This window comes from Acartia tonsa, chromosome 11 (genome assembly GCF_053477335.1).
Source record: "Acartia tonsa isolate MP-2025a chromosome 11, ASM5347733v1, whole genome shotgun sequence".
In the NCBI taxonomy this organism is placed as follows: domain Eukaryota; kingdom Metazoa; phylum Arthropoda; class Copepoda; order Calanoida; family Acartiidae; genus Acartia; species Acartia tonsa.
The window spans coordinates 37,598,792-37,609,843 of NC_137270.1; the positions used below are offsets into that span (position 1 = coordinate 37,598,792).

Here is an 11,052-nt window from a genome sequence, read left to right on the forward strand (position 1 = left end):
AACCAAAAGTTTATACTTTACTTTATGTGGTGCAGACATACAATTGACATAGAATACGTGGAAATATTGACGAGGCAAAATTTGCCTTCAATTTAGGTTATTAATATGGACTTCATTTTGGTCAGTTCGTACTTTTAAGAGGAGAAGAGGGGAAGGTTATGAGGGGTGGATGGGATGGGAGTTATTTAGGCCAGCTGCGAGAATCACTTTGGGGATATGAAGATCTGGTGCAATATCCAAGTAATATATGCTACTTCTATAACTCACAAAACTGTAATGTGTTTTTGATAAAATGTAGGTTACAATATTAAGTAACACAAGGATAATTCAATAGTAGCGAAAATGTTAGTAATTATATACAAACAAAGTAAAACAAAAGGAAGGACATACTGACATAAACAATTATATAGTTCATTCACAACGATATTAAAGATATTAAAAATGACTGGTGTCAAATGAGGCACATGATTAGAATAGAGGATTTGTTTTGAACCATAAACAGGCACAACTTATTACAATAAGCACTATCAACTTCTGGACAAAGAATTTGCAATTAAATAGTTACTTTTTAGAAGAGAAATTTCTTAATTTGTCTACCTTTTGAGATTTATAATACAACTAAATTCTGCTGTTTCTTGTGAACATAAATACCTAAACTACGTAAGAAAATCGATATTATGTATTTTTATTATGGGCCTAACAATTTAACATGTAGAAAGCCATATATAATATTTATATATATGCTGAGGTTTTATGCCAAAAAGTATGTTTTTAAAAATAATTCATTGCATTGACTCTAGGGGCGTGGTGACGCTTCAGCTACAATTTCTTTTACGTCACCTTTGAACATACTCAGCATTTTGAATTGCAATGCAACGCGCTCAATCGCCTAGGTTATCAACGCCCATTAGACAACCAACCCTTTGATTGCATGGCCTTTGTTTGAGAGGTCCTAATTGTGCATGGTAATAAGTTGCACCTGTTTGGGACCAAGGCATCCCCCCCCCTTTAACTATTTATGTCGTGCACATAGCAGCAGTAGGCCGTTTTTAACATCTATAGTGACGGTTAATGTGAGAACTTAAACATGTTCTCTTATTAGTTGGTCTAAAAATCGAGGAACTGTATCTGGACCCGATTAGGTCTATAAACTAGCAGTGTTTTTTTCTACAAATTATTTTATTTCTTAAGACTGGGAGTGAATAATAATTTTAGTTCTGGTTTTGCATGGCAATAAGCCAAATCATAATACTACCAACTTCATGCGTCTTGAGAAACAGCAGTCTATAACCTTTTTGAAGTCTTAAGTTATTATTGAATATTTTTGACCAAAACAATTTTTGCGAAGGTTAATGTTATAACCTTTTATTAAAAAGTCTTAGAAAGCATTAAAAGCGTGACTATGGTTTAATAAAACTACTATACCAATGTCATTGTCAGAGGATAGGTAAATTCAGGGCCTGATTTTGTACAGTACGAGTTTTACAAATATTTTGTTAAGGTTTCTTTAGAAGAATGAACAAAAAGTTTTTTCTTAAACAACATTATTGATTCAGATTTTAGAAGTAGTAATTTAGTGGTAATATTTTCCTGTACTTTTCAAATTTTAGTACATTAATAGATATCTGGGGTTCTGTCACCCATTGTAAAACTAAGTGGGCACATTACAAAATTTATTTAAAATGTAGAAATTAACAACAAAATTAGATGCTGCGCAGAATGGTACAAAATATGATAAAATAACCAATGAGAGGCGAGTATATATTTTACCATTGGTCAATTACAATGTATACTGGCCTCTCATTGGATAACTTTATAGTATGACGTCATTTTTTTTGTACCATTTTGCGCAGCATCCAATATTAATTTGGAAAAAAATCACGAAACCTTTACATTCTGTCGTTGGGGCAACACTTATTAAAATTGACGACCTTTTTATCTGCCCCTAAATATTATTTTAGATTTATTTAGCTTGTTGGCTATATACTGGGAGAGGTCGGTACAATTTTAATTTTCCTAAAAAATTGTAGATTTCTTGCCATGAAAAATCCTTGCTTATTTTTCTATTCATTCATATAAATACTCATTTCTATATATATACATATATATATTTAGAAATGTGACAATTCAACAAAAACCTGATATTTTGCTAGTATGATACATACGAACATAAAGGATTTAAGATATAAATACAATTAAAGCCGTTGAAATAATAGTTATTTCTCGTATCGTATTATAAACGGCTTTCCGCGGATATAGAATGTACAATTATAAGATTAAAACTAGTTTTTTTAGCCCCGAGGTGCCCCGAGGTACACTTCTTGTTTGAACAAACCAATCAAGATATAATATTACTTTTCAAAGTTTTTAAGTCAACGAATGAGGGAGCATGTTTATAAAACTTTGGGTACCAGTATAAGAAGGGGAGGGGGGAGTTACATCCATTTGAAATATAAAGTACTATGCTAACAAATCCTTTTACTGATCAAAGAACATGAAAATTCTAGGTTAGAATACTCTTACATAATGGATTTAGAATATACATGGATATTATGACAGGGAAAAATATGTCGGTAATTTTGGTTGCTAACATAGACATCATTTATTGGTAAGTTCGTTCATCCAGTTGGAGGGGGATGGCGTAAAAGGGGTGGATGGGAGGGAATGTTATTTTAGCCAGCTACAAGTTTCACTTTATTAGAATACATGATAATCTGGTATAAGATCCAAGTATTAATAAATCCATGTCTTACATAATATATGAGTCCAGTTATTCATTCGTCTGGGTGGAGATATTTCAATTGAAGATAAATAAAATTACGTTTTTTTGTAGAAATTAATTGTCGATCGCTTACAAGAAGAACAAGGATGAAAACGTACTTTTAAAGCGAATTTGTCTAATATTATAATCCTTATACTAAAGTAACAGGATGTTTGTCTGTCTGTGTGTCTGTCTGTGTGTACCGAAGGATCTCGCTAACCGCTAAACCGATCGGGTTCTCCTTAACAGGGTAGATTCTCATATGTCCTGAGAAGGTTTTTAACTATTTTGGGGGAGGGTACTACCACCCTCCCAAAAGAAATGACAACAAAATTGAAAATTTTCTTAAAATCTGGGAGACTTCAGCGTCAAATAAGGTGGTATCGTACATAAAAAATTAACTTTAACAAACAAAAACATTTAAAGTGCCACTAGAGGCCTCTAGGGGCGTAGCCGCTAGTCTAAACATGAAGAGAAACGTAAAGAAAGAGAAAGACAGAGAAAGAAAGAAAAATAAAATTCAGGAAAGGTAATGGAATAGTTATTTATCGCATCGTATTATAGACAGGTTTCTGCGGATATCAAAATAAAATGTTACATGATTAAAGTCAGTTTTGACATAAGTTACATTGGAAACTTAATTATCTGTACTTCTAAATAAAAATTTACCCCATCCTCAAGTAACCCAGGGAGGGAGGGGACATTGGGCTGTTTATTAAACTAGTCCCCAAAGTTTTATAATAACGTTTTCTTATTCGTTGGCTTAAAACAACTTTGGAGACTAATTTTATTAAATTTTAATTGATTTGTTTATTAAGTTGAGTGTCCAACATTTCCACTACTAATTGCAATCTATAGAAGGGGTAATTTTGTGTATCATGATAATGGGATGTACATCAATTTATTTGCCATTGTCTTATTCCTTTAGATCCCTACTAAATCTATCAAATTGTGTGAAATATTTATATGTCTTTCAATTCAGCAAATATTCCAAGTCGACAAAACAATGATTCCGCCAATATCATGAAATATATCAGATTATCAAATAAGATTAGTATATTTTATGGTAATGTAACACCATAGGAAAAAAAAAACAATTCAAGTTCTGTATTACTTAACCTGCGATTTTTAGCAGGGATCTAAAAGGATAAGACAATGGCCGATAAATTGATGTACATCTCCAAAATGATGACATACAAAATTACCCCTTCTGTAGAATAAAATAGGTGGTTGAAACGTTTAAACACTCAACTTAATGAATCAACCAATTAAAATTCTCCAAAGTTGTCAAGCCAATGAATAAGAAACTTTATTATGAAACTTTGGGGACTAGTGTAATAAGCAGCCCATTGTCCCAACTCTTTCTGGGATTATATGCTAATCATTTGCTGTGTTAAATTAAAGTATTTTATCAGTTGTAAATGAACACTAAATTTAAGAATATTTATTCAGTGGAATCAATTTAAGATTACTCTTGATAAGAAATAGTATTGCCTAAATGTGTACAATTTGAATTATACTATAATATAATAGAGAGGGGACAATGGGCTGTTTATTACAATAGTCCCCAAAGTTGTATAATATTTGTTTTTTTATTCGTGGGCTTAACAGCTTTGGGGACTTCAGTGAATTTAAAATGGTCGATTCATTAAGTTGAGTGTTCAAACTACTAATTTAAAACTACAGAAGGGGTAATTATGTGTATCATCATTGTACATCAATTCATCGGCAATTGTCTTATCCCTTTAGATCCCTGAGTAGTAAGTTTTCTTTGTTTTGTCTATTAAGATCTTGCTAACGAATGATATATGTATTTGAGTTTTTCATTGAAGATAAGCTTTACAAAGGCCCTGGCTAGAGTTTTAGCGATTTTTTTTCTCAAAAAATTTAGGAGGGCGCAGTTTCCAGAATATGCATATACAGTGTTGAGCAATTAATGCCAAAGAATTCAAATTTTTATCCAGCATAGCTTCAAAACCGATTAAGATATACGAAAAAAATCATATTTAACATCGTATTACAGACAATTTTCAACGGATATCAATTCGAAGCCATACTGGGAAAATTTTGAACCTAGTAATAGTGTCTAACTTTTTATCTTTGTGACATAACAAAAATCCATCTCTTTATTAGGGGTTTCCTTTCCCACCTCCCCTCTCATCCTTTGGTTTTTGTTACGTCACAATATAAAAAGTTAGACACTATTACTAGGTTCAAAATTTTCAACTATAACTATTTTCTTTGGTGATTTATCTTACAACGGGACACATCAAGACATAATTTTTTAGGGGGGTAAGGTTTAATCAATCTTCAATTGCCTTATCTCTGAATTTCTAAAGATATTAACCCATTAATATTTAGTTTGTATGTGATAATAACAACAAGAGTTAACATAAAACTGAAAATATTTGTTTTAGAAATGATACAAGGATCCCCAATAATGTGATACACAAAATTATCCATTCTGTAGATTACAATTAGTGGTTGAAACTTTTGAACACTCAACTAAATAAACCAAAAAATAAAAATTTATTAAAGTCAAGTTATTTTAAAACTTTGGGGACTAGTGTAATAAACAGCCATAAACAGCTTAAAGCCCCCTCTCTCTCTGAGAAATAACTCAAATATATGAGGAATACTTTAGAAAATATCAAGGGATACGAAATTAACGATAAATTGATTTACATCCCCATTGATGATAATCTAGATTTCACCTTTATTGGTTGAAAATTTTTAAAAAAGGTTTTTTCAATAAAAGTACCCAATGTTTTGTATCAACGTATAAAACTTTGTGTAACAGTGTAATTTACATTCCAATGTCTCCATTTAAGGAAGCTTTGAATAGGTCCCAAGATGGCTTTTCCTTTTTTGAATTCAACTGTTGATATGGTTTTAAGCTTTATTTCTGTCCCCTCATATGCACATAATTTTTCTTGTTGTATTATAGTCACATTTAAAGATAATATGATTAGAGAGAGAGGGGACAATGGGCTGTTTAAAACACTAGTACCCAAAGTTTTATAATAACATTTTCTTATTCGTTGGCTTAACATGTTTGGGGACTTTTGTGTATTTATTTAATATGTTAATTTAGTAGTGTGTTAAAACTTGCAACTAGTAATTCTTATCTTCAAAAGGGGTAATTTTGTGTATCATCATTAGAGATGTACATCAATACATCGGCCATTTTCTTATCCCGTTAGATCCGTGTAATATGATAACAAATATAGATAATATACATAGATAGCTCTAAATGGTCAAAATAAGGAAATATTTTTAGTTTTATCTAATCGTATACTTTGATAACATGTTCAATGATTTGTAAGTGATATTATTCTTTATTTTAAAATATATTCTTTTTGTGAAGGGGTAGGATGTACCAGTTTCAACTTTCAAGGGGGGTTTTAATATTAGCAACCTTCCCCAAATGTTATGTGCTTTTAAATAATGTTGTTGGGGTTACTTTATCATTATGTACAACTTAAAAATTTTATTATGGCTTCAAAAACCGATCAATATCCGCTGTATTAGAACTAGTTCTTTAAAATTTATACCAGTTTTATAGCCCGTGCATTCGGCTCCTTGGGGTTTTTAAAAAAACTGGTTCTAATCTTACAAGTTTTCATTTTAATATCTACGGAAAGCTGTATATAATACAATAGATAACTAACTATTTCAGATATTCTAGGAGAAGAAATACATTCAGAAAATAATATATCTACAAAATCCTCAACAATGAGTAAGGAAGAACGACAAAGTAAGATTTTTAACATATCATCAGCTTTTTCAAATACTAACGGCTATGCCCCTAGAGGCCTTTTAGTAGGGACATTTGATGGAAGGAGGGGGTGGGGTTTAATGTCTTTTTTAATATAAAACAGTTTTTGGGGAAGGTGGTGGTATATTCTTCTAGGGGCGATTTCTATTCAGGTTTTATCCCTACAAAATGGTTAAAACCCTTTTCCTGAACCTATAAGAAGCTTCCCTAAAAAGGAAGATCAGTACAGCGGTCAGCTTGATTCCTCCCTACAGACAAACAAAAAGACATCCTGTTACTTTTTTTAAAGTTTATAATTATAGTCTGTCTCTATGTAAATTGTATCGTCTTTGTTTCATGAAAAATTGTTAAAATTTCTTAGGTTGGTTTTAGACTATTTTACTCCTGTGCGATGCACTCCCCTAGAGACTAGGGGCGAAGCAAATAACAAAAATTAGTCTACATAATAATACTAAGACATCAATTAGATAAAAAAATCCTCTTATTGTAAACTTTACTTTAAACTTTTCTTTTAAACTGTTGTTTGTACTTTTTATCGTTTGTTTTAGGCCTATTGGAGGAAAGTAAACCTATCCCCCGGATAACCATTAATGACCTACCAAGCATCAGTCGACACCCTCTATCGTCGACATCAGACATTAAGGTAAAACCCTTCGGCATTAGCGTAACTCAAGTACACTTACTGTTAGGGTTGATTTTGGTTTTTAACTCTTCTACTTTGTGTCATACTAGAGACTGGTGACAAAAATAGATTATGGAAATTAGGAAAACCCTTGATGTAAAAACAGACTTTGAAAAAGTTTGTGCAATCAAATGTTTGTTTTTTTCTTCACTTTATGTCAGCTTAGGTTGTGTTTTATTGGTTTATGAAACCCCCACAGGTTAGGGCTCACCGCAGGGTATTTCTTTAATAATTCACAATTTATTTTAAAGATTAGAGGGTGAGGTTTCTGTGCTCTAAAGGCACCGGATTTACCTGACTTACACAATCTTTTTTTCCGACTATTAAAGCAATATATCTAAAAACGGCAAAAAAAGATTAATCATTGATTTACTTAATATTTAGAGTAATGATGAAAGTTTCGCGTTGACTATAGAGTCAGGGGTCACACTAGCATGGCAAAATATTGATGTTACTATTAAAAAGGTATCAATCTATTTATCTTTATTATGTATCTATCTTTTTATCGTATCTATCTGTCTTTCTATCTATGTATCTATCTGTCTTTCTATCTATGCATCTATCTTTCTTTCTATCTATGTATCTATCTGTTTTTCTATCTAAGTATCTATCTTTCTTTCTATCTATGTATCTTTCTTTCTTTTTATATATGTATCTATCTGTTTTTCTATCTATGTATCTATCTGTCTTTCTATCTATGTATCTATCTGTCTTTCTATCTATGTATCTATCTGTCTTTCTATCTATGTATCTATCTTTCTTTCTATATATGTATCTATCTGTTTTTCTATCTATGTATCTATCTGTCTTTCTATCTATGTATCTATCTGTTTTTCTATCTATGTATTTATCTGTCTTTCTATATATGTATCTATCTGTTTTTCTATCTATGTATCTATCTTTCTTTCTTTCTATGAATCTATCTGTCTTTCTATCTATGTATCTATCTGTCGTTCTATCTATGTATTTATCTATCTTTCTATCTATGTATCTATGCCTGTCTTTCTATCTATGTATTTATCTTTCTTTCTATCTTTGTATCTATCTGTCTTTCTACCAGGATTTAAAGGGATAAGATATACCGATAAATTGATGTACATCCACAATGATGATACACAAAACTACCCCTTCTGTAGATTACAATTAGTGGTTGAAACGTTTGGATACTTTGCCTAATAAACCAACCATTCAAAAATCTATAAAGTCCCTAAAGTTGTAAAGCCAATAAATAAGAAAACGTTATTATAAAACTTTGGGGACTAGTGTAATGAACAGTCCAATTTCCCTTCCCTCCCTTATCTATTCACATTTATTTCCATGAAAAACATCATGAAACTTATAAATATCCTATAGGGCAAGAGTAGAAAACCTTTCAATTGTGGAGGGGATGTCCAGGAAAAGCAGCTTTTGGATAAAGGTAACTTTTGTTATTGTATCAATTCCAAGCAATGATAAGTCATTTATTGCTCATATTTAAATCCTACGGGGCATAACAAAGTCAGCCTAATTCTATTTCAATGTATGGCTTTAGTTACGGTTTTCTTTTTCTTTAAAGGAATGGGAATATGAGTAATCTTACCGACATTTTTCGTACCCTCACTGAAAATATACCTAACCTAACCTTGTATAGTGAGTGGTATAGCCCGGCCAGGTGAAGTGCTAGCCCTGATGGGATCAAGTGGAGCGGGCAAATCTACGCTTATGAATACTTTACTCTACAGTACTTAACCTAACCTTTGTAAAGTGAATGGTATAGCCCGGCCGGGTGAAGTGCTAGCCCTGATGGGATCAAGTGGAGCGGGCAAATCTACACTCATGAATACTTTACTCTACAGTACCTAACCTAACCTTTTATAGTGAGTGGTATAGCCCGGCCAGGTGAGGTGCTAGCCCTAATGGGATCAAGTGGAGCGGGCAAATCTACACTCATGAATACTTTGCTCTACAGGGAAACAGAAGGTCTAAAGGTATAAACTTTTCCTCATTATGAAAACATCCACATAATTAAAGAAATCTCTTAATTTCGCACAATTTGCAACAAAGCAACTTGAATGAACATGTTTCCATCATTGCTTTAAATCTTTACTTCTGCTGATTTCTGTTCTTTTTTGTGCAATTTAAACACACAACCTTAATAACAAAATGTCGATGACCTCTTTGTGTGGCTATGTACATTATATATTCTTTATTATACCAGGTATCAGGAGAATGGTATGTGAACGGTGTAACCGCTAGTCCTGAACTGATGATCTCCTTGTGTTGCTATGTACAACATATATTCTTTATTATACCAGGTATCAGGAGAATGGTATGTGAACGGTGTAACTGCTAGTCCTGAACTGATGATCTCCTTGTGTTGCTATGTACAACATATATTCTTTATTATACCAGGTATCAGGAGAATGGTATGTGAACGGTGTAACTGCTAGTCCTGAACTGATGATCTCCTTGTGTTGCTATGTACAACATATATTCTTTATTATACAAGGTATCAGGAGAATGGTATGTGAACAGTGTAACCGCTAGTCCCGAAATGATGACCTCCTTGTGTGGCAATGTACAACATATATTCTATATTATACAAGGTATCAGGAGAATGGTATGTAAACGGTGTAACTGCTAGTCCTGAACTGATGACCTCCATGTGTGGCTATGTACAACATATATTCTTTATTATACCAGGTATCAGGAGAATGGTATGTGAACAGTGTAACCGCTAGTCCTGAACTGATGACCTCCTTGTGTGGCTATGTACAACTTATATTCTTTATTATACCAGGTATCAGGAGAATGGTATGTAAATGGTGTAACTGCTAGTCCCGAACTGATGATCTCCTTGTGTAGCTATGTACGTACAACATATATTCTTTATTATACCAGGTGTCAGGAGAATGGTATGTAAATGGTGTAACAGCTAGTCCCGAACTGATGACTTCCTCTTGTGTGGCTATGTACAACATATATTCTTTATTGTACCAGGTATCAGGAGAATGGTATGTAAACGGTGTAACTGCTAGTCCTGAACTGATGACCTCCTTGTGTGGCTATGCACAACATATATTCTTTATTGTACCAGGTATCAGGAGAATGGTATGTGAAAGGTGTAACTGCTAGTCCTGAACTGATGACTTCCTCTTGTGTGGCTATGTACAACATATATTCTTTATTGTACCAGGTATCAGAAGAATGGTATGTAAATGGTGTAACTGCTAGTCCCAAACTGATGACCTCCTTGTGTGGCTATGTACAACATATATTCTTTATTATACCAGGTATCAGGAGAATGGTATGTGAACAGTGTAACCGCTAGTCCAGAACTGATGACCACCTTGTGTGGCTATGTACAACATATATTCTTTATTGTACCAGGTATCAGAAGAATGGTATGTAAATGGTGTAACTGCTAGTCCCAAACTGATGACCTCCTTGTGTGGCTATGTACAACATATATTCTTTATTATACCAGGTATCAGGAGAATGGTATGTAAATGGTGTAACTGCTAGTCCCAAACTGATGACCTCCTTGTGTGGCTATGTACAACATATATTTTTTATTGTACCAGGTATCAGGAGAATGGTATGTAAATGGTGTAACTGCTAGTCCCAAACTGATGACCTCCTTGTGTGGCTATGTACAACATATATTCTTTATTGTACCAGGTATCAGAAGAATGGTATGTAAATGGTGTAACTGCTAGTCCCAAACTGATGACCTCCTTGTGTGGCTATGTACAACATATATTCTTTATTATACCAGGTATCAGGAGAATGGTATGTGAACAGTGTAACCGCTAGTCCAGAACTGATGACCACCTTGTGTGGCTATGTACA

General features: G+C 33.0%; 1 long non-coding RNA gene across 1 annotated transcript; it reads left to right on the forward strand.

Moving 5' to 3' along the window:
• Positions 1-6,451: 6,451 nt before the first annotated feature.
• LOC145331276 (uncharacterized) lies at positions 6,452-8,574 on the forward strand. The gene is made up of 4 exons (XR_013883701.1): positions 6,452-6,518; positions 7,088-7,182; positions 7,606-7,686; positions 8,485-8,574. It is a non-coding gene; the product is annotated as an uncharacterized LOC145331276 (long non-coding RNA).
• The last annotated feature ends 2,478 nt before the right edge of the window (positions 8,575-11,052 follow it).